Here is an 18,999-nt window from a genome sequence, read left to right as displayed (position 1 = left end):
TTTTTTTTTTTTTTTTTTTTTTTTTTTTTTTTTGAGACTGAGTCTCACTCAGTAGCCCAGGCTGGAATGCAGTGGCGTGATCTTGGTTCATTGTAGCCTCTTCTTCCCAGGTTCAAGTGATTCTCCTGCCTCGGCCTCCCTAGTAGCTGGGATTCAAGGGCCCGCACAACGCCCGGCTAATTTTTGTATTTTTAGTAGAAACCGGGTTTCACCATGTTGGTTAGGCTGGTCTTCAACTCCTGGCCTCAGGTGATCCTCCCGCCTCAGCCTCCCAAAGTGCTAGGATTACAGGCGTGAGGCACTGTGCCCTGCCATCAGTGATTTTTTTCTGAAGAATCTATTCGGCCGGCGGGCGCGGTGGCTCAGGCCTGTAATCCCAGCACTTTGGGAGGCCGAGGAGGGCAGATCACAAGGTCTGGAGATCGAGACCATCCTGGCTAACACGGTGAAACCCTGTCTGAAGTTTATGGTTACTACAAATAATCAGAAATACAAATGGAAAGACTGAATATTGGGTTTCTGCCCAGACCTTTCCAGCTTAGACCTCTCTGCAGACTCCCCTTAGTTCATCATCATGTCTTACTCTCCCCTTACCCACCTATCCTTTCCTGATCTTTGCTTGTGACAAGATGACCTGTGTAAGGACTGCCTCCTACGTGAAGTGGTCCCCAGAAGGAAGCGGATTGGAAGGTCCTAGAAATAGGAGGTGTAGACATGCACTGAACAGGAGCCCCTGGCATCTTTGCTGGTGACTTTGAGACCTTCCTCAGGCACTTGTCTTTGAATGGTGGTCTTATCTGCAATTTTGGTGTGAGCTCTGGAGTGCAGAGAACCGCCCATCTTGGTCTATCCCGTATGTATGACGGTGACCCTCAAACTTCAGTGTGCTGAGTCACCCCAAGGAAAAGTGATTGCCTCTGGAGTACAGTGGGGGACAGAACTGGACAACTGAGAAATGAGGTGGAATGCTTGCTTTTCACTTACGCTTTGAACCTTTTGTATGTTTTACTGTGTATGTTTCACTGTGTGTATGTTTCACCTATTCAAAATAATGATAATAATTGTTAAAACCACCCTAGAGAGGTTTATTAGAAATTCGCTTTTCCAGGGCTGGGCACGGTGGCTCATGCCTATAATCCCAGCACTTTGGGAGGCCGAGGTGGCAGATCATGAGGTCAGGAGTTCGAGACCAGTCTGACCAACATAATGAAACCCTGTCTCTACTAAAAATACAGAAAATTAGCTGGGTGTGGTGGTGTGTGCCTGTAATACCAGCTACTTGGGAGGCTGAGGCAGGAGAATCACATGAACCCAGGAGGCAGAGGTTGCAGTGAGCGGAGATCACAACATTGCACTCCAGCCTGGGCAACAGTGCGAAACTCCATCTTAGTAAAAAACAAAAGAAAAAGAAATTCGCTTTTCCATCCCCAGTAAATCAGAGGTGGAATCCAGGAACATGCTTTTTTTAATTTCTTTCTTTCTTTTTCTTTTCTTGAGACAGTGTCTGCCTCTGTCACCTAGTCTGGAGTGCAGTGGTGCAATCATGGCTCACTGCAGCCTTGACATTCAGGGGTCAAGTGGTCCTCCCACCTCAGCCTCCAGACTAGGTGGGACTACAGGTATGTGCCACCACACCCGGCTAATTAAAAAAAAAAAATTTGTAGAGATGGAGTCTCCCTATGTTGCCCAGACTGGTCTCGAACTCCTGGGCTCAGGGAATCCTCCTGTCTTGGCCTCCCAAGGTGTTGGGATTACAGGCATGAGCCACCTCCTCCAGCCAGGAACATGCATTTTATTATTTATTTATTCATTTATTTTGAGATGGAGTCTTGCTCTGTTGTCCAGGCTGGTGAGCAGTGGCGCGATCTCGGCTCACTACAACCTCTGCCTCCTGGGTTCAAGTGATTCTCATGCCTCAGCCTCCCAAGTAGCTGGGATTACAGGCATGCACCCTCAGGCCCAGATAATTTTTGTATTTTTAGTAGAAATGGGTTTTTGCCATGTTGGCCAGGCTAGTCTCGAACTCCTGACCTCAGGTGATCCACCTGCCTCGGCCTCCCAAAGTGTTAGGATTACAGGTATGAGGTACCACGCCTGGCTGGGAACATGCATTTTAATGATTTCCCAGAGGTTTTGCATGTGGGTGGATCATGGAGCACATTTTGGTGGACAGTGATGTAGAGGGAACATCTAGGGCTTTGTGAGTCAGACCCACTAAAGAAATCCCAGTTCGGCCACTCCCTTGCTGTGGGTCCTTCAGTGACCCCGCTGAGCTTCCACTTGCTCATCTGTAAAATGAGGATAATAACAACTACCTCTCAGGTTGTAATGAAATCATGTGTATAAAGCATATTTGACATAGTAAGTTCTCAGTAAATATTCTCTAGTTATGTACTAGAGGGTTCTCTATGAAATATTTGGTGAAATGAACTAAACAGAGGCCAGAGCAGAAGATCAGTACAAGGTTGACAAGCTTGGGAAATAACCACAATGGGCAAAGCTCAGTGCCTGCTATGTATGCATCAGATGTGTCTGCAACCCTTAAGGAAGGAAGCTGTCTAGTAAACAAATACTTAAGGATATGTTTTGACTGCTGCAATAAATTGCTAAGCTTTCAAAGATGACAGGGCCTGCCATCTTTTTTAGTTCTGCCAGAGCGAGTGAAGAAGGAGTCACAGAAGGGACAACATTTGCACTGAGTCCAAGGGATAAGGAGTGAAAGGGCATTCAAGGTGAAGGAACCAGCGTACTGTAAGTCCTATGTTGGGAAAGAACAGCTTGTCTGGGAAGTGATAAATAGCTCATCATATTTGGAAGAGTAAGACGGGAGATGAGTGGGCACCACACTGCAAGGAATGCTCTTTAGCCTGCAGAAAGAAGGACTCCTGGGGACAAAGGAGATTTTTAAAATTTTATTTATATATGCATTTATTTGTGTATTTGCTCTGTCACCCAGATTGGAGTGCAGTGGCCCGATCTCGGCTCACTGCAACCTCTGCCTCCCGGGTTCGAGCAATTCTCCTGCCTCAGCCTCCCGAGTAGCTGGGATTACAGGTGTACACCACTGCACCTGGCTAATTTTTTGTATTTTTAGTAGAGATGGGGTTTCACCATGTTGGCCAGGCTGGTCTTGAACTCCTGACCTCAGGTAATCCACTCACCTTGGCCTCCTAAAGTGCTAGGATTATAGGCTTGAGCCACTGCGCCCAGCCCAAAGGAGATTTTTTTTACCAACTACAAGTCCGGGGCAGGAAATAGGCAAGATGAGCCTGCCTGGGACATTTTGTCATGCCAGAAAGTGAAAAGGCTATTCAACACCACTGTTGTGTCAAAAGCACTCAGGGGCCAACTTAAAGGGGCTCGCAGTGGCCAAGGTGGAAGAATACGAGCAAAAAGAATAATGATTGCAATGGGCTGAAACATCAACTATATTAAAATCCATAAATTAAATGCATAAATTCCTAAAGTTACACACACACACAAAAACCCCACTAAAACAAAAACCCACCTATTGGTCATATGTGGGGGTTACCACAGTACCAATTGATTATTCTGAAAATTGATAAAGGGAAAGAATTAAGTCTGTATCCTATCCTTGTTTTACAAACTATCTCATAGTAACAAAGAGTTCATGAAGGAAAAATGTGTATAGAAGAATTAGCTAGACCAGGTGCAGTGACTCATGCCTGTAATCTCAACACTGGGAGGCCAGGGCAGCTGGATCCCTTGAGCCTAGGAGTTTGAAACCAGCCTGGGCAACACAGTGACAACCCATCTCTACAAAGGAAAAAATAAATAAATAATTAGCTAATAAATGCAGAAGGAGGCCAGGTGCAGTGGCTCATGCCTGTAATCCCACCACTTTGGGAGGCCAAGGCAGGTGAATTGCTTGAGTCCAGGCATTTGAGACCAGCCTGAGCAACATAGTGAAACCCCATCTCTACAAAAAATACCAAAATTAGCTGGGCATGGTGGTGTGTGCCTGTGGTCCCAGCTACTCAGGAGGCTAAAGTGAGAGGATCACGTGAGCCTGGAAGGTGGAGGTTGCAGTGAGCTAAGATCATGCCATTGCACTCCAGCCTGGGTGGCAGATCAAGGCCCTGTCTCAAAAAATAATAATAATAATAATTAATAAAAATAATAAATGCGGAAGGAATTAAAGAACTAGAAAAAAATGATATTTGCCAACTCCTGATGAAATACTGTGATGGACCAAATAATCACCGATAGTTACTAAGTAATGGGGTTGATGGGGAACTTCATAAAGGATCAGGCTGACATCAGCTGATTCTACCTGTTGATCTTAGCATCACCAAAAGTACAACAGGATATTGTGTGCCTCCCCAATTTGACCAAGTAGGAAAAACAGCACCACCTATGATTACTTTTATGCCACCTCCCTCCTTTCAAAAAAACTAAATCTGTTTAGTTTTTAGTTTGAACAGTACTTTTAAAATGCAGGAGACAGAGGGACATGCTAAATGACCCAAGGAGTCAATCAGTCAAATCCGAAAATAGAAAAATCTACATCCTAACGACAAGCTTTATTCAATAAATGCATGGCCTAGGAAAAGGAAGTGAATTGGAAAATGTTATCACCAGATACAGTGTGTGAACTTTATTTTAATCCTAATTCAAACCATTAAAAAAAAAATACTGCTGGGCATGGTGGCCCATACCTATAATCCTGGCACTTCAGGAGGCTGAAGCAGGTAGATCACCTGAGGTCAGGAGTTCGAGACCAGCCTGGTCAACATGGCAAAACCTTGTCTCCACTAAAAATACAAAAATTAGCCTAGCGTGGTGGCACATGCCTGTAATCCCAGCTACTTGGGAGGCTGAGGCAGGAGAATCACTTGAACCCAGGAGGTGGAGGTTACAGTGAGCCAAGATTGCACCACTGCACTCCAGCCTGGGCAATAAGAGTGAAACTTCATCTAAAAAAAAAAAGGCTGGGTATGTTGGCTCACACCTGTAATCCCAACACTTTGGGAGGCCAAGGCGGGTGAATCACCTGAGGTTGGGAGTTCAAGACCAGCCTGACCAACATGGAGAAATCCCATCTCTACTAAAAATACAAAAAATTAGCTGGGCATAGTGGTGCATGCCTGTAATCCCAGCTACTTGGGAGGCCGAGGCAAGAGAATCGCTTCAACCCGGGAGGCAGAGGTTGCGATCAGCCGAGATCGTGCCATTGCACTCCAGCCTGGGCAACAAGAGTGAAACTCCGTCTCAAAAATAATAATAATAAATAATAATAATCCATCTTGGGGACAATTGGGGAATATGGAACATAGATCGTGTTTTAGAAAACACTGATCTGTGGACTAAATGTTGTCCCCTGAAAATCGGTATGTTGAAGCCCTAACCTCCAGTGTGACTGTATTTGGAATAAGGAAGTTAATTAAGGTTAAATGAGGCTATGGAGTAGGGCCCTAATCCAATAGGATTCATGTCCTTATTAAAAGAAACACCATTGTTTCCTGTTATTTCAGTGTTAGAACAAAATAAAAAGAGGCCAGGCTCAGTGGCTCACACCTGTAATCCCAGCACTTTGAGGCTGAGGCAAGCAGATCACTTGAGGTCAGGACTTTGAGACCAGCCTGGCCGACAAGGCAAGACCCCCATCTCTACTAAAATACAAAAATTAGCCTGGCATGGTGGTGCGTGCCTGTAATCCCAGCTACTTGGGAGGCTGAGGCAGGAGAATCGCTTGAACCAGGGGGGCGGAAGTTGCAGTGAGCTGAGATCACGCCATTGCACTCCAGCCCAGGCGACAGAGAGAGACTCCTTCTCATTAAAAAAAAAAAAAAAAAAAAAAAAAGATGGCCTGGTGCGGTGGCTCACGCCTGTAATCTCAGGACTTTGGGAGGCCAAGGCTGGCGGATCATAAGGTCAGGAGATCAAGACCATCCTGGCTAACATGGTGAAACCCTGTCTCTACTAAAAATACAAAAAATTAACCGGGCATGGTGGCGGGCGCCTGTAGTCCCAGCTACTCGGGAGGCTGAGGCAGGAGAATGGCGTGAACCCAGGAGGCGGAGCCTGCAGTTAGCCGAGCCAGCCTGGGCGACAGAGTGAGACTCCATCTCAGAAAAAAAAAAAAAAAAAAGAAAAGAAAAAAAAAGGCCTGGTGCGGTGGCTCACACCTGTAATCCCAGCACTTTGGGAGGCCGAGGCGGGTGGATCACCTGAGGTCAAGAATTTCAGACCAGCCTGGCCAACATGTCGAAACCCTGTCTCTACTAAAAATAGAAAAATTAGCTGGGGGTGGAGGCATGCGCCTGCAGTCCCAGCTACTCAGGTGACTGAGGCAGGAGAATTGTTTGAACCCGGGAGGCAGAGGTTGTAGTGAGCCGAGATAGTGCCACTGCACTCCAGCCTGGGAGACAGAGCGAGACTCCGTCTGAAAAAGAAAAAAAAAGAAGAAACACCACAGAGCTTGCTCTCTCTCTTCATCCCCAAGTGAGGACACAGCAAGAAGGCAGCCATCTGCAAGCCAGGAATAGAGACCTCGCCAGAAACTAAACAGGCTAGGCCCTTGCCCTTGGACTTCTGACCTCCAGAACTGCAAGAAATAAATTTCTCAGTCTATGTCAGTAAGTCTACAGTATATCATAATAGTCTCCCAGTCTATGGTACCGTCACATACACATGACATTTCAGTCAACCACAGACCAAAGATTCGACAGTGGTCTCATAAGATTATAATACTGTGTTTTTACTGCACCTTTTCCATCTATAGATATGTTTAGATACACAAATACCTACCTTTGTATTACATTTGCCTACAGTATTCAGTACAGTAACTTTCCATACAGGTTTGTAACCTAGGAGCAATAGACTACATCATATAGCTTCGGAGTGTAGTAGGCTATCCCATCTAGGTTTGTGTAAGTACAACAGGTCATCAAATCACATCATTTTGTTTAACATCCTTTTGTTATAATGTTGATGAGAAGCCGGGCGTGGTGGCTCACGCCTGTAATCCCAGCACTTTGGGAGGCCGAGGTGGGCAGATCACCTGAGGTCACGAGTTCAAGAACAGCCTGGCCAACATGGTGAAATCTGCTCTCTTCTAAAAATACAAAAATTAGCCAGGTGTGGTGGCATGTGCTTGTAATTCCAGCTGCTTGGGAGGCTGAGACACTAGAATCACATGAACCTGTAAGGCAGAGGTTGCAGTGAGCTGAACCACGCCCCTGTACTCCAGCCTTGGTGATAGAGTAAGACTCTGTCTCAAAAAATAATAGTAATATTAATAATAATGTTGATGAGAAAAAAATCAATTCCTAACAGGGAGCCACTGTCTGTGTGGAGTTTGCGTGTTCTCCCCAGGTCTATGTGGGTTTTCTCCAGGTAATCTGGTTTCTTCCCACATCCCAAAGACGTGTGTTAGGTTCACTGGTGTGTCTAAATGGTCCCAGTCTGAGTGAATGTGAATATGTGTGCCCTGCCATGGAATGGCATCTTGTCCATGTTTGGCTCCTGCCTTGTGCCCTGAGCTGCTGGGATAGGCTCTGGCCACTCACAAACCTCAACTGGAATAAGCAGGTAAATAATTACCTTACTTGTTTTTTATTCATGTTTCTTAAGCATATATATAGCTCACATTTATTTTAATATTTAATATTAGAAGTGTTTTGGATCTTTATTTAGATGTTTGGTGATATTTTTGTGGCAAGAAATATGTAGTAAGAACTTAGCCCTTGTTTATATCAATTAGCCTATGGCAAAATTGGTTTTATTATACACTGTTTTGTTTAAAGGTGAAGTTTCCGGGCCGGGCCAACATGGTAAACAGCCTGGCCAACATAACGAAACCCTGTCTCTACTAAAAATACAAAACTTAGCCAGGTGTGGTGGCATACACCTGTAGTCCCAGCTACTTGGGAGGCTGCGGTGAGAAGATCACTTGAACGTGGGAGGCAGAGGTTGCAGTGAGCTGAGGTCCCACCACTGCACTCCAGCCTGGGTGACAGAGCAAGACTCAGTCTCAAAAATAAACAAACAACAAGGAAAAAGAGAAAATTAGTGTCCAGGCTAGGTGGCTCACACCTGTAATCCCTGTACTTTGGGAAGCTGAGGCGGGTGGATCACCTGAGATCAGGAGTTTGAGACCAGCCTGGCCAACATGATGAAACCCCCTCTCTACTAAAAATACAAAAAATTAGCTGCCTGTGGTGGTGCACGCCTGTAATCCCAGCTACTCAGGAGGCTGAGGAGAATCACTTGAACCCAGGTGGTGGAGGTTACAGTGAGCCAAGATTGTGCCACTGCACTCCAGCCTGGGCAACAAGAGCAAAACTCCATCTCAAAAAAAAAAAGAAAAAAAAAAAGAAAATTACTATAAAATGCTTCTGTTTTACAAATGAAGGCCTTTTATATACATCACCTCCCACCCTTAAAACAACCCTGTAAGATTGGTTTCATAACCCCTATGTTTATGCAAGAAGAAATCAAGGCTCACAAAGCTAAAGAGGCCTGCCCAGACACACACATACACACTGGCAAATGGGGAGCCAAGATTCAAACAGAAGGTTCTCTAGTCCCAAAACCTGCTCGCCTGTGCAGTAAAAGAATCTAGACCTAAGCCTCCAACCCCAAGGTGCCTGCCCACCCAAAACAAACCCTGCCAGACTGTCCCTGAGAGGTTCAGGAGAAGGAAAAGCTAAAAGATGGCAAGGAGCAAAGTCCCCTTGGGCTGGAAGGCTCTGGAGTAGCTGATGATCCTTGTTTTGGAGAACTGCTCACAGCCATCACTTCCACCTGAGGTTAGCCTTGTGAGATGTCTAATACCACTGTCCCCCTCTGCCCGAGTCCAAGGTCACATCACTGACTGGATAAAAACTCACGTCTCCCAGCTGCCATCCAGTCCTCATTCCAAAATCCAGACAGGTTCTCTTACGAGCTTGTGGCCACAGATATAAAAGTAGATGCTGGTGTGTGTCTCATTTTATCCAGGAAAGGTCTGGGGTGACTTGAGCCATACCCCACTTCAGAACTGGCCCTAAGTGGGAGTCAGGGCAGCATGTAGCTAAAGGCACAAGTCTGGAAGTTTCAAATCCCAGGTCTGCCATTTTCTGGCTATAGGCTGGAAAAAATCCTTTAATTTTTTTTTTTTTTTTTTTTTTTTGAGACAGAGTCTTGCTCTGTTGCCAGGTTGGAGAGCAGTGGTGTGATCTCAGCTCACTGCAGCCTCCGCCTGCCAGGTTCAAGCAATCCTCCTGCTTCAGCCTCCCAAGTAGCTGGGACTACAGGTACACACCACCATGCCCACCTAATTTTTTGTATTTTTAGTAGGGATGGGGTTTCGCTATGTTGGCCAGGATGGTCTTGATGGTCTTGATGTCTTGACTTTGTGATCTGCCTGCCTCAGCCTCCGAAAGTGCTGGGATTACAGGCATGAGCCACCGCACCCAGCCTAATTTAACTTTATTTATTTATTTATTTAAGACAAAGTCTCACTCTGTAGCCCAGGCTGGAGTGCAGTGGCGTGATCTTGGCTCACTGCAACCTCCACTTCCCGGATTCAAGCAATTCTCCTGCCTCAGCCTCATGAGTAGCTGGGACTACAGGTACGTGCCACTATGCTCAGCTAATTTTATGTTTTTGTTTTGTTTTGTTTTGTTTTGTTTTTTGAGACGGAGTCTCGCTCTGTCGCCCGGGCTGGAGTGCAGTGGCCGGATCTCGCCTCACTGCAAGCTCCGCCTCCCGCCTCCCGGGTTCACGCCATTCTCCTGCCTCAGCCTCCCGTGTAGCTGGGACTACAGGCGCCCGCCACCTCACCCGGCTAGTTTTTTGTATTTTTTAGTAGAGACGGGTTTTCACCGTGTTAGCCAGGATGGTCTCGATCTCCTGACCTCGTGATCCGCCTGCCTCGGCCTCCCAAAGTGCTGTGATCACAGGTATGAGCCAGCGCTCCCAGCCTATTTATTGTATTTTGAGACGGAGTCTTGCTCTGTTACCCAGGCTGGAGTGCAGGGGCTCAATCTTGGTTCACTGCAGCCTCTGTCTCCCGGGTTAAAAGCGATTCTTGTGCCTCAGGCTTCTGAGTAGCTGCGACTACAGGCACGCGCCATCATGCCCAGTTAATTAAAATCCTTCATTTTAGTTACCACTTCTTCCTGCCACCCTCCACCATGACCTATTGGCTTTGAACCCAAAGATTCCCTATCTTCTTTCAAGCCACTGGCTCCCAACTTCTCTGAACTCCACTGTAACAATGTTCTTGGCTGCTGTCTCCACCCATTTAATCCATTACACCAGCTCTCACCCTCTTTCCATATTCCAAGCACTTATTGTTTTGTTTTTTTTTTTGAGATGGAGTCTCTCTGTCACCCAGGCTGGAATGCAGTGGCACGATCTCGGCTCACTGCAACCTCTGCCTCCCGGGTTCAAGCGATTCTCCTGCCTCAGCCTCCAGAGTAGCTGGGACTACAGGTGCAGGCCACCATGCCCGGTTAGTTTTTGTATTTTTGGTAAAGACAGGGTTCCACCCACACTGACCAGGCTGGTCTTGAACCCCTGACCTCAAGTGATCCGCCTGCCTTGGCCTCCCAAATTTTTTTTTTTTTTTTTTTTGAGACGGAGTCTTGCTCTGTTGCCCAGGCTGGAGTGCAGTGGCCGGATCTTGGCTCACTGCAAGCTCCGCCTCCCAGGTTTACGCCATTCTCCTGCCTCAGCTTCCCAAGTAGCTGGGACTACAGGCGCCCACCACCTCGCCTGGCTATTTTTTTTTTTTTTTTTTTTGTATTTTTTAGGAGAGATGGGGTTTCACCGTGTTAGCCAGGATAGTCTCGATCTCCTGACCTCGTGATCCACCTGTCTCAGCCTCCCAAAGTGCTGGGATTACAGGCTTGAGCTACCGCGCCCGGCCCTTTTTTTTTTTTTTTTTGAGACACAGTTTCGTTCTCGTTGCCCAGGCTAGAGTGCAATGGTGCGATTTCAGCTCACCACAACCTCCACCTCCCAGGTTCAAGCGATTCTCCTGCCTCAGCTTCCCTAGTAGCTGGGATTACAGGCATGTGCCACCACGCAGGGCTAATTTTTTAGTTTTAGTAGAGACGGAGTTTCTCCATGTCGGTCAGGTTGGTCTCGAACTCCCAACCTTAGGTGATCTGCCCACCTCGGCCTCCCAAAGTGGTGGGATTACAGGCGTGAGCCACTGCGCCTGGCTTGGCCTCCCAAAATTCTAAGATTACAGGTGTGAGCCACTGCGCCTGGCCCAAGCACCTGCTGAAATCTCTCATCCATCAGTGACTCATCCTCATCTAAAATGAAACATTCCAACACGGAACTCCAAGCTTTCATTACTGTTTTCTTTTTCTCCAAAGCATTTGTCACCAATTTTTTTTTTTTTTTTTTTAAACGGAGTCTTGCTCTGTCACCCCGGCTGGAGTGCAATGGTACAATCTCAGCTCACTGCAACCTCCACCTCCCAGGTTCAAGAGATTCTCCTGTCTCAGCCTTCTGAGTAGCTGGGATTACAGGTGCGTGCCACCACGCCCAGCTCATTTTTGTATTTCTAGCAGAGATGGGGTTTCACCATGTTGACCAGGCTGGTTTCAAACTCCTAACTTCAGGTGATCCATCCACCTTGGCCTCTCAAAGTGCTGGGATTACAGGCGTGAGCCACCGCACCCTGCCCCAAAGCATTTTCACCTTCTAAATGATTTATTTGGTTTATTTCTATCTTCTGTTATTAGAATGTAAGCTCCAGGATGGCAGGAATTTTTGTCAGATTTCTTTCACTGCTGTATCAGCAGGTCCTAGAAGAAGACTTGGCATGTGACAGGAACTCAATGAATATGTGCTGAATAAAGTCTTTGTTCTAGTTCTCCTTGCAGTTGAGTGGTTAGTGGTTAGAGGGCCATTGCACTCCAGCCTGGGTGACAAAGCGAGACTCCGTCTCAAATAAATAAATAAATAAAAATAAAGTTTTGCATATAATTTATGAAGCCCATAAAGGGCATCTTTTTTTTTTTTTTTTTTTTTTTGTATTTTTAGTAGAGACAGGGTTTCACCGTGGTCTCGATCTCCTGACCTTGTGATCCGCCCGCCTCGGCCTCCCAAAGTGCTGGGATTACAGGCGTGAGCCACCGCGCCTGGCCCATAAAGGGCATCTTAAGGGTCTGTGCTCTTAGAACATTTCTGGAAGGACACACAGAAATGGTTATTGCGGTGGCCTTGGAGAGGACGAGGGGAGTTTTCCTTTATTAAATACTCTTTACACTGAATTTTATTTTTTTTAATTTTTTAGAGACGGAGTCTCACTCTGTTGCCCAGGCTGGAGTATAGTGGCATGATCTCGGCTCACTGCAACCTCCGCCTCCTGGGTTCAAGCGATTATCCTGCCTTAGCCTCCTTAGTAGCTGGAATTACAGGCACCCACCAGCATGCCCGGCTAATTTTTTGTATTTTTAGTAGAGATGGGGTTTTGCCATGTTTGCCAGGCAGGTCTCAAACTCCTGACCTCAAGTGATCCACCCGCCTCGGCCTCCCGAAGTGCTGGAATTACAGGTGTGAACCACCGTGCACGGCCAACTAACTAGTTTTAAAAACTTTAAAATTGGCCAAGGGAAGTGGCCCACACCTGTAATCCCAGCACTTTGGCAGGCCAAGGCGGGTGGATTACCTGAGGTCAGGAGTTTGAGACCAGCCTGGCTAACATGGCAAAACCCCATCTCTACTAAAAACTACAAAAATTAGCCAGGTGTGGTGGTGGGTGCCTGTAATCCCAAGCGATTCAGGAGGCTGAGGCAGGAGTATCGCTTGAACCCAGGAGGTGGAAGTTGCAGTGAGCCGAGATCGTGCCACTGCACTCCAGCCTGGGCAACAAAAGCAACACTCCGTCTCAAAAATAAAAAACAAAACCAAAAAACTAGTTCATTTTTTGTTCGTTTGTTTTGAGATGGAGTCTCGCTCTGTTGCCCAGGCTGGAGCGCAGTGGTGTGATCTCGGCTCACTGTAAGCTCTGCCTCTCAGGTTCATGCCATTCTCCTGCCTCAGCCTCCCGAGTAGCTGGGACTATAGGTGCCCACCACCACGCCAGACCAATTTTTTTTGTATTTTTAGTAGAGACGGGGTTTCACCATGTTAGCCAGGATGGTCTCGATCTCCTGACCTCGTGATCCGCCCGCCTTGGCCTCCCAAAGTGCTGGGATTACAGGCGTGAGCCTAGTTAATTATTTTAAAGGAAGTGCTGTTCTAACACTTTGGTTTTTGTTTCGTTTTGTTTTTTTTGAGATGGAGTCTCGCTCTGTCACCCAGGCTGAAGTACAGTAGTTCAATCTGCAACCTCTGCCTCACAGGTTCAAGCAATTCTCCTGCCTCAGCCTCCCGAGTAGCTGGAATTACAGGTATGCACCACTAGGCGTGGCTAATTTTATATTTTTAGTAGAGAGGGGGTTTCACTGTGTTAGCCAGGCTGGTCTCGAACTCCTGACCTCAGGTGATCTGCCCACCTAGGCCTCTCAAAGTGCTGGGATTATAGGCGTGAGCCACCACATCTGACCCTGTTCTAACACTTTGGAGTGATCACTAACTCACATGCCTTCAGGGACCAGAGAGAATACATGCACTTAGGTTTAGGAAGATGGCAGTGGTGGGAGCTCCAGCTAACTGCAGCTTGCATTCTACATCCAAAGTACTTAAATTCATCACCATGAGAAGCATAGTGTTTGATCAAATCAATGCCCCACTATTGGCCCCAGGAGGACTAGTAATTAGCAACCTCTGCTTAGAGTGATAGTGACAGGTTTTATTTGAAAACCTTTCAGAGGAGTCAGTGATTCCTTAGTGAAGTATACAGAATCTCCAAAGCAATGTGGGATCAGGGGGACCACCATGGACATTACCTGAGAGCTCCAGAGAATATGGTTGGTTCCGCATAATGCAATTTTTACAAAGAAAGGGTTATCCATCCAAGCCTGTCTTTTCCTGATGTGTCCATCCCCTGCCTGGTGGAAGTTCCCTGTCTGATGGGAGATGGACAGAGTCTAGTCTAGGAAGGCAGAGCTCATGTCAGGGCAGGCCCCGAAGGGTCTGAGCTGACTTTCTCAGGTAGAAATGAGGGTAACTCTATATTCCTTGCACAGTGAACAGTAGAATCAAAAATTCTGAGGTGGGCCGAGCATAGTGGTGCACACCTGTATTCCCAGCACTTTGGGAGGCCCAGGCAGGAGGATTGCTTGAGGCCAGGAGTTCAAGACCAGCCTGGGCAACACGAGACCCCCATCTCAACAGGAAGTAAAAAAAAATTAGTGGGGCTTGGTGGCACATGCCTATAGTCCTAACTACTCAGGAGGCTGAAGTGGAAGGGTCACTTGAGGCCAGGAGTTCAAGACTGTGGTGAGCTATGATCATGCCAGTGTACTCCAGCCTGGGCTATGGAAGGAAGGGGAGGGAAGTGGAGGGGATGAGGGAGGGATGGGGATAGAGGGAGGGATGGGGGTAAAGGAAGGAGGGAAGAAAGAATGGAAGAAAGGAAGAACAGAAGCAAGAAAGGAAGGAGGAGAGGGAGGGAGGGAGGGAGGGAGGGAGGGAGGGAGGGAGGAAGAAAGTTAGTTCCAAGGTGGAGAATCAAGGGGCCTGTTTGAAGAAGTGAGAGAAATCATGGGATCTGGCTCATGGGAAGAAGTATAGGAAATCAGGTTGGAAAGGCAGGTTCCAGGGGATCAGGCCCTCCCAGCCCTCTAATATGACAAAGCTAAGGAACAATTCTTCCTAGTGACCACTTCATTCTCGTGGAGCAAGTGCACTCAGCCCCCTAGAAGTACCTGAGGAGGGCTTGTTGGAGCCCCAGTGACCAACCATTGCTCCCAACCAGGTTCCCAACAGGCACATGCTGGCTTGGGGTGCTCCAAGGCCCCCTGGAGGATATAGATCTGTCTCAACCCAATTTCTTCCTCCTAAGGGATTAACTGAATATGAGAGAAGAGAGCAGATCACCAATCCTCAGAAAAGGGATTTAAGGGCCAAGTGTGGTGGCTCATGCCTGTAATCCCAGCACTTTGGGAGGCTGAGGCAGGTGGATCACCTGAGATCAGGAGTTCAAGACCAGCCTAGCCAACATGGTGAAACCTCACCTCTACTAAAAATACAAAAAAAAAAAAAAAAAAATTAGCCAGGCGTGGTGATGGGCGCCTGTAGTGCCAACTACCCAGGAGGCTGAGGCAGGAGAATCGCTTGAACCTGGGAGAGGGAGGTTGCAGTGAGCCAAGATTGTGCCATTGCACTCCAGCCTGGACAACAAGAGCGAAACTTCGTCTCAAAAAAAGGGGGGGGATGCATGTTACCCAGGGTCTCAGAGCAAACTGAGGAGTCATAGAAACTGAACTCCCACCTCTAGATTCTTATTCCAAGGCCCACTCCCCAGCATCAGGCTGCCTCTTGAATTGTATGTGTCAACTCCAAGTACAGCACAACAATTACAGTTGCCAACACAACCCCCTTCCCGTTCACTGTGAGACACCAGGACTTGGGCTAGGTTCTTGTCAAGCTTACTGGGTTCTCAGAGCAAGTAGGTTTGGTTTTTGTTTCGTTTTGTTTTTTTGAAGTAGGTACTACAATTATTTCCAGTTTCCAGATGAGGAAGGTGAAGCTCCGTGGGGCAAAATGACTTTCTTGTGCAAGGCAGAGCTGAGATTCCAAACAGAGCCAGCCATCTGACCGCAGAGGCCATGCACATCACATAAAGGAAGCCTCACTGCAGCAGAGAGGGAAACACACAGCCTTCCAGGCCTGTGGACAGCATTTCCAGAGGCCAAAGGATTGCACGGAGAAAATACTGTGCAAACCAGGTTTTCCCCATAAAGCCCAAAGGAGGCATCCTGCCTTCAGCCAGAGGCGTCAGACTCCAGCAGCCAGGAGTTTCACCTGATTCCTTTTCTTCCTACTCCACCACCACCCTCAAGACTATTCAAATACAAGCTCCATGGAAGCAGAGGATTTGAGTCAGTTTTGTTCACTGATGATTTCTAGCACCTACAAGAATGCCTGGTACATATGAGGAGCTATTAATAAATTAACACATGCTGGATTAAATGGAAGGTGAGTGTTTTTTAACCATAGGGAGATATTTTTTATTTTATTTTATTTTACTTATTTATTTATTTTTGAGATAGAGTTTTGCTCTCTCACCCAGGTTGAAGTGCAGTGGTTCAACCTTGGCTCACTGCAGCCTTGACCTCCTGGACTCAAGTGATCCTCCCACCTCAGCTTCCTGAGTAGCTGGGAGTACAGGCACATGCCACCACATCAGGCTGATTTTTCATTTTATTTTTTGTAGAGACAGGGTCTCGCTATGTTACCCAGGCTAGTCCCAAACTACTGGCCTCAAGTGATCCTCCCGCCTGGACCTCCCAAAGTGCTGGGATTACTGGCATGAAACACTGCGCCTGGCCAAGCTCCTGTACAAGGGAACTTCCATTAGCTGGGAGACCCAACGTGACCCAGTGGGGAGGTGCATTTGAATGACAGTGGCTTGGTGCAGAAGCTTTGAAAATGCTCCTGGATGAGCAGACCGGATAAGGAATACCACTGGGAATCACTTTGTAAAGTGATAAACACATTAGTTAAGTAAAACTCTCCCTGAGTGATCATTTTGGATGAGCCTGGATTTTCTGGCTTTGCTCAGAGCAGGATTTGTTCCTTTCCACTCAGCAGATGTTTGTGAAGCATTATGTGTGCAAAGCTCTGTGCCACATCTCAGGATCTGAGAAATGGAAGGAAGTGCAGAAACCACCCACCAGCCCCACTGTCCCTGAAGAGCAAGTGGGAGAGCTGAAGCCCAGAAAGAGGTTACTGGGGGAGGCAGGAGGTCCGAGTCCAAGACCTGCCCCTGGCTCTGTCCCTTCGGCCCTCATAGGCCTGCAAACTTTCAAAGAACTGCTGGATCAGGCCCAGAATTCTAATAGCCAGAGTAATACTTCCTAATTTAACAAAGGGCTGGGCTGGAAAGCGTTCCTGTTTCTTGTTCCTGCTAGGGGTCCCCAGGAATTAAATGACTTTGCTGGCCAGGCACAGTGGCTCACGCCTGTAATCCCAGCAGTTTGGGAGGTCAAGGTGGAAAGATCACCTGAGGTCAGGAGTTTGAGACCAGCCTGGCCAACGTGGCGAAATCCTATCTCTACTAAAAATATAAAAATTAGCGAGGTGTGGTGGCACATGCCTGTAATCCTAGCTACTCAGGAAGCTGAGGCACGAAAATCATTTGAACCAGGGAGGCAGGGGTTGCAGTGAGCTGAGATTGCACCACTGCACACCAGCCTGGGCAAAAGAGCAAGACTCCTGTCTCAAAAAAGAAACAAAACAAAACATTGAGTGATTACCCCATTTACTAGGCATTGTGATTACAGGGATGAGTAAGTCAGCATCGCTGCCATCAAGACATTTATAACCAGACCGGGTGGCACGGTGGCTCACGCTTGTAATCCCAGCACTTCAAGAGGCCAAGGTAGGCAGATCACCTGAGGTCAAGAGTTCAAGACCAGCCTGGCCAACATAATAAAACCCCATCTCAGCTGGGTGAGGTGGCTCACACCTGTAATCCCAGCAGTTTGGGAGGCCATGGTGGGCGGATCACGAGGTCAGGAGATTGAGAACATCCTGGCCAATATGGTGAAACCCTGTCTCTACTAAAAATACAAAAATTAGCTGGGTGTGGTGGCACGCGTCTGTAGTCCCAGCTGCTCGGAAGGCTGAAGCAGGAGAATCGCTTGAATCTCAGAGGCAGAGGTTGCAGTGAGCACCACTGCACTCCAGCCTGGCGACAGAGCAAGACTCCGTCTCAATAAAAAAAAAAAAGGACAGGCCAGGCGCGGTGGCTCAAGCCTGTAATCCCAGCACTTTGGGAGGCCGAGACGGGCGGATCACGAGGTCAGGAGATCGAGACCATCCTGGCTAACCCGGTGAAACCCCGTCTCTACTAAAAAATAGAAAAAACTAGCCGGGCAAGGTGGCGGGTGCCTGTAGTCCCAGCTACTCGGGAGGCTAAGGCAGGAGAATGGCGTGAACCCGGGAGGCGGAGCTTGCTGTGAGGCGAGATCCGGCCACTGCACTCCAGCCTGGGTGACAGAGCGAGACGCCGTCTCAAAAAAAAAAAAAAAAAAAAAAAAAAAAAAAGGACATTTACAACCTGACTGGAGCGACAATATGCAAACAAATGATGGTGTGCACTAAGCACTCTGTGGAGATAGGGGTGTGGGCACTCAGAAGCACAGGAAAGAATGGCCTTTTCTACTGGGGCCAGCTGTCGGCATCAAAGAATAAAAGAGGCCTGAATTGAATCTCAGAGGATCCTTGGTCCCTGCCTTCAAACAGTGTTGGGAGAAAAGCCAAGTGTTGAGAGAGAAGCTGAGGCAGGGCTTGCATGTCTGCTAGACTTGCTAGCTCCTTGCTTCTAGCACTCCCATTATCTCAGCAGCCATGTTTCTCATTCACTTGATACACTGTTTCCTTTTGACCCCCACATCCTCACCACCTGTTTCTTTGTTTGAGCACCAATAAATAGTGTGGGCTCCCAGAGCTTGGGGCCTTCTGAGCCTCCACACTGGCGATGGCCCCCTGGTCCCACTTTCTCTCTCAAATTTTTTTCTCATTCCTTTGACTCCACCGGACTTCCTCATCCCCATGACCTGGTGTTGGGTCTGATCACTACAACATTCCTGGTTGCCCAACGTGGGGTGACAAAGACCCTGGTGAAGGAACACTAGAGCGTGTGAAAGCGGAGGACGCAGTCAGAGGACACCCGAGAACATCTAAAAGAAGCTTGGCAGGAAAGCTGAGCACTCGGAAGAACCAGGGTAACAATGGGACAAAGTGAAAGCAGACATTCTGCTTATTTAAATTTTTTAAGGCATTTATTACAAAGAAGGGGAGTGAAAGTTAGTACTCACAATTTGTTATCACTCTGTAGTACAGTAAAGCAGTTTTGCCCATGGTTTCCTGAACAAGGGACTATGCAGTTGAATGAATGGGAGAGAATTGGAAGAGATT

At 47.4% G+C, this 18,999-nt stretch overlaps 1 long non-coding RNA gene across 1 annotated transcript; it reads left to right on the top strand.

The window, feature by feature from the left end:
* The first annotated feature begins 7,900 nt into the window (after window positions 1-7,900).
* Window positions 7,901-16,567, top strand: LOC139358713 (uncharacterized). The gene is made up of 3 exons (XR_011614063.1): window positions 7,901-9,578; window positions 13,249-13,361; window positions 15,564-16,567. It is a non-coding gene; the product is annotated as an uncharacterized lncRNA (long non-coding RNA).
* Window positions 16,568-18,999: the final 2,432 nt, after the last annotated feature.

This window comes from Macaca nemestrina, chromosome 15 (genome assembly GCF_043159975.1).
Source record: "Macaca nemestrina isolate mMacNem1 chromosome 15, mMacNem.hap1, whole genome shotgun sequence".
In the NCBI taxonomy this organism is placed as follows: domain Eukaryota; kingdom Metazoa; phylum Chordata; class Mammalia; order Primates; family Cercopithecidae; genus Macaca; species Macaca nemestrina.
This window is presented reverse-complemented; position numbering and strand designations above follow the sequence as displayed.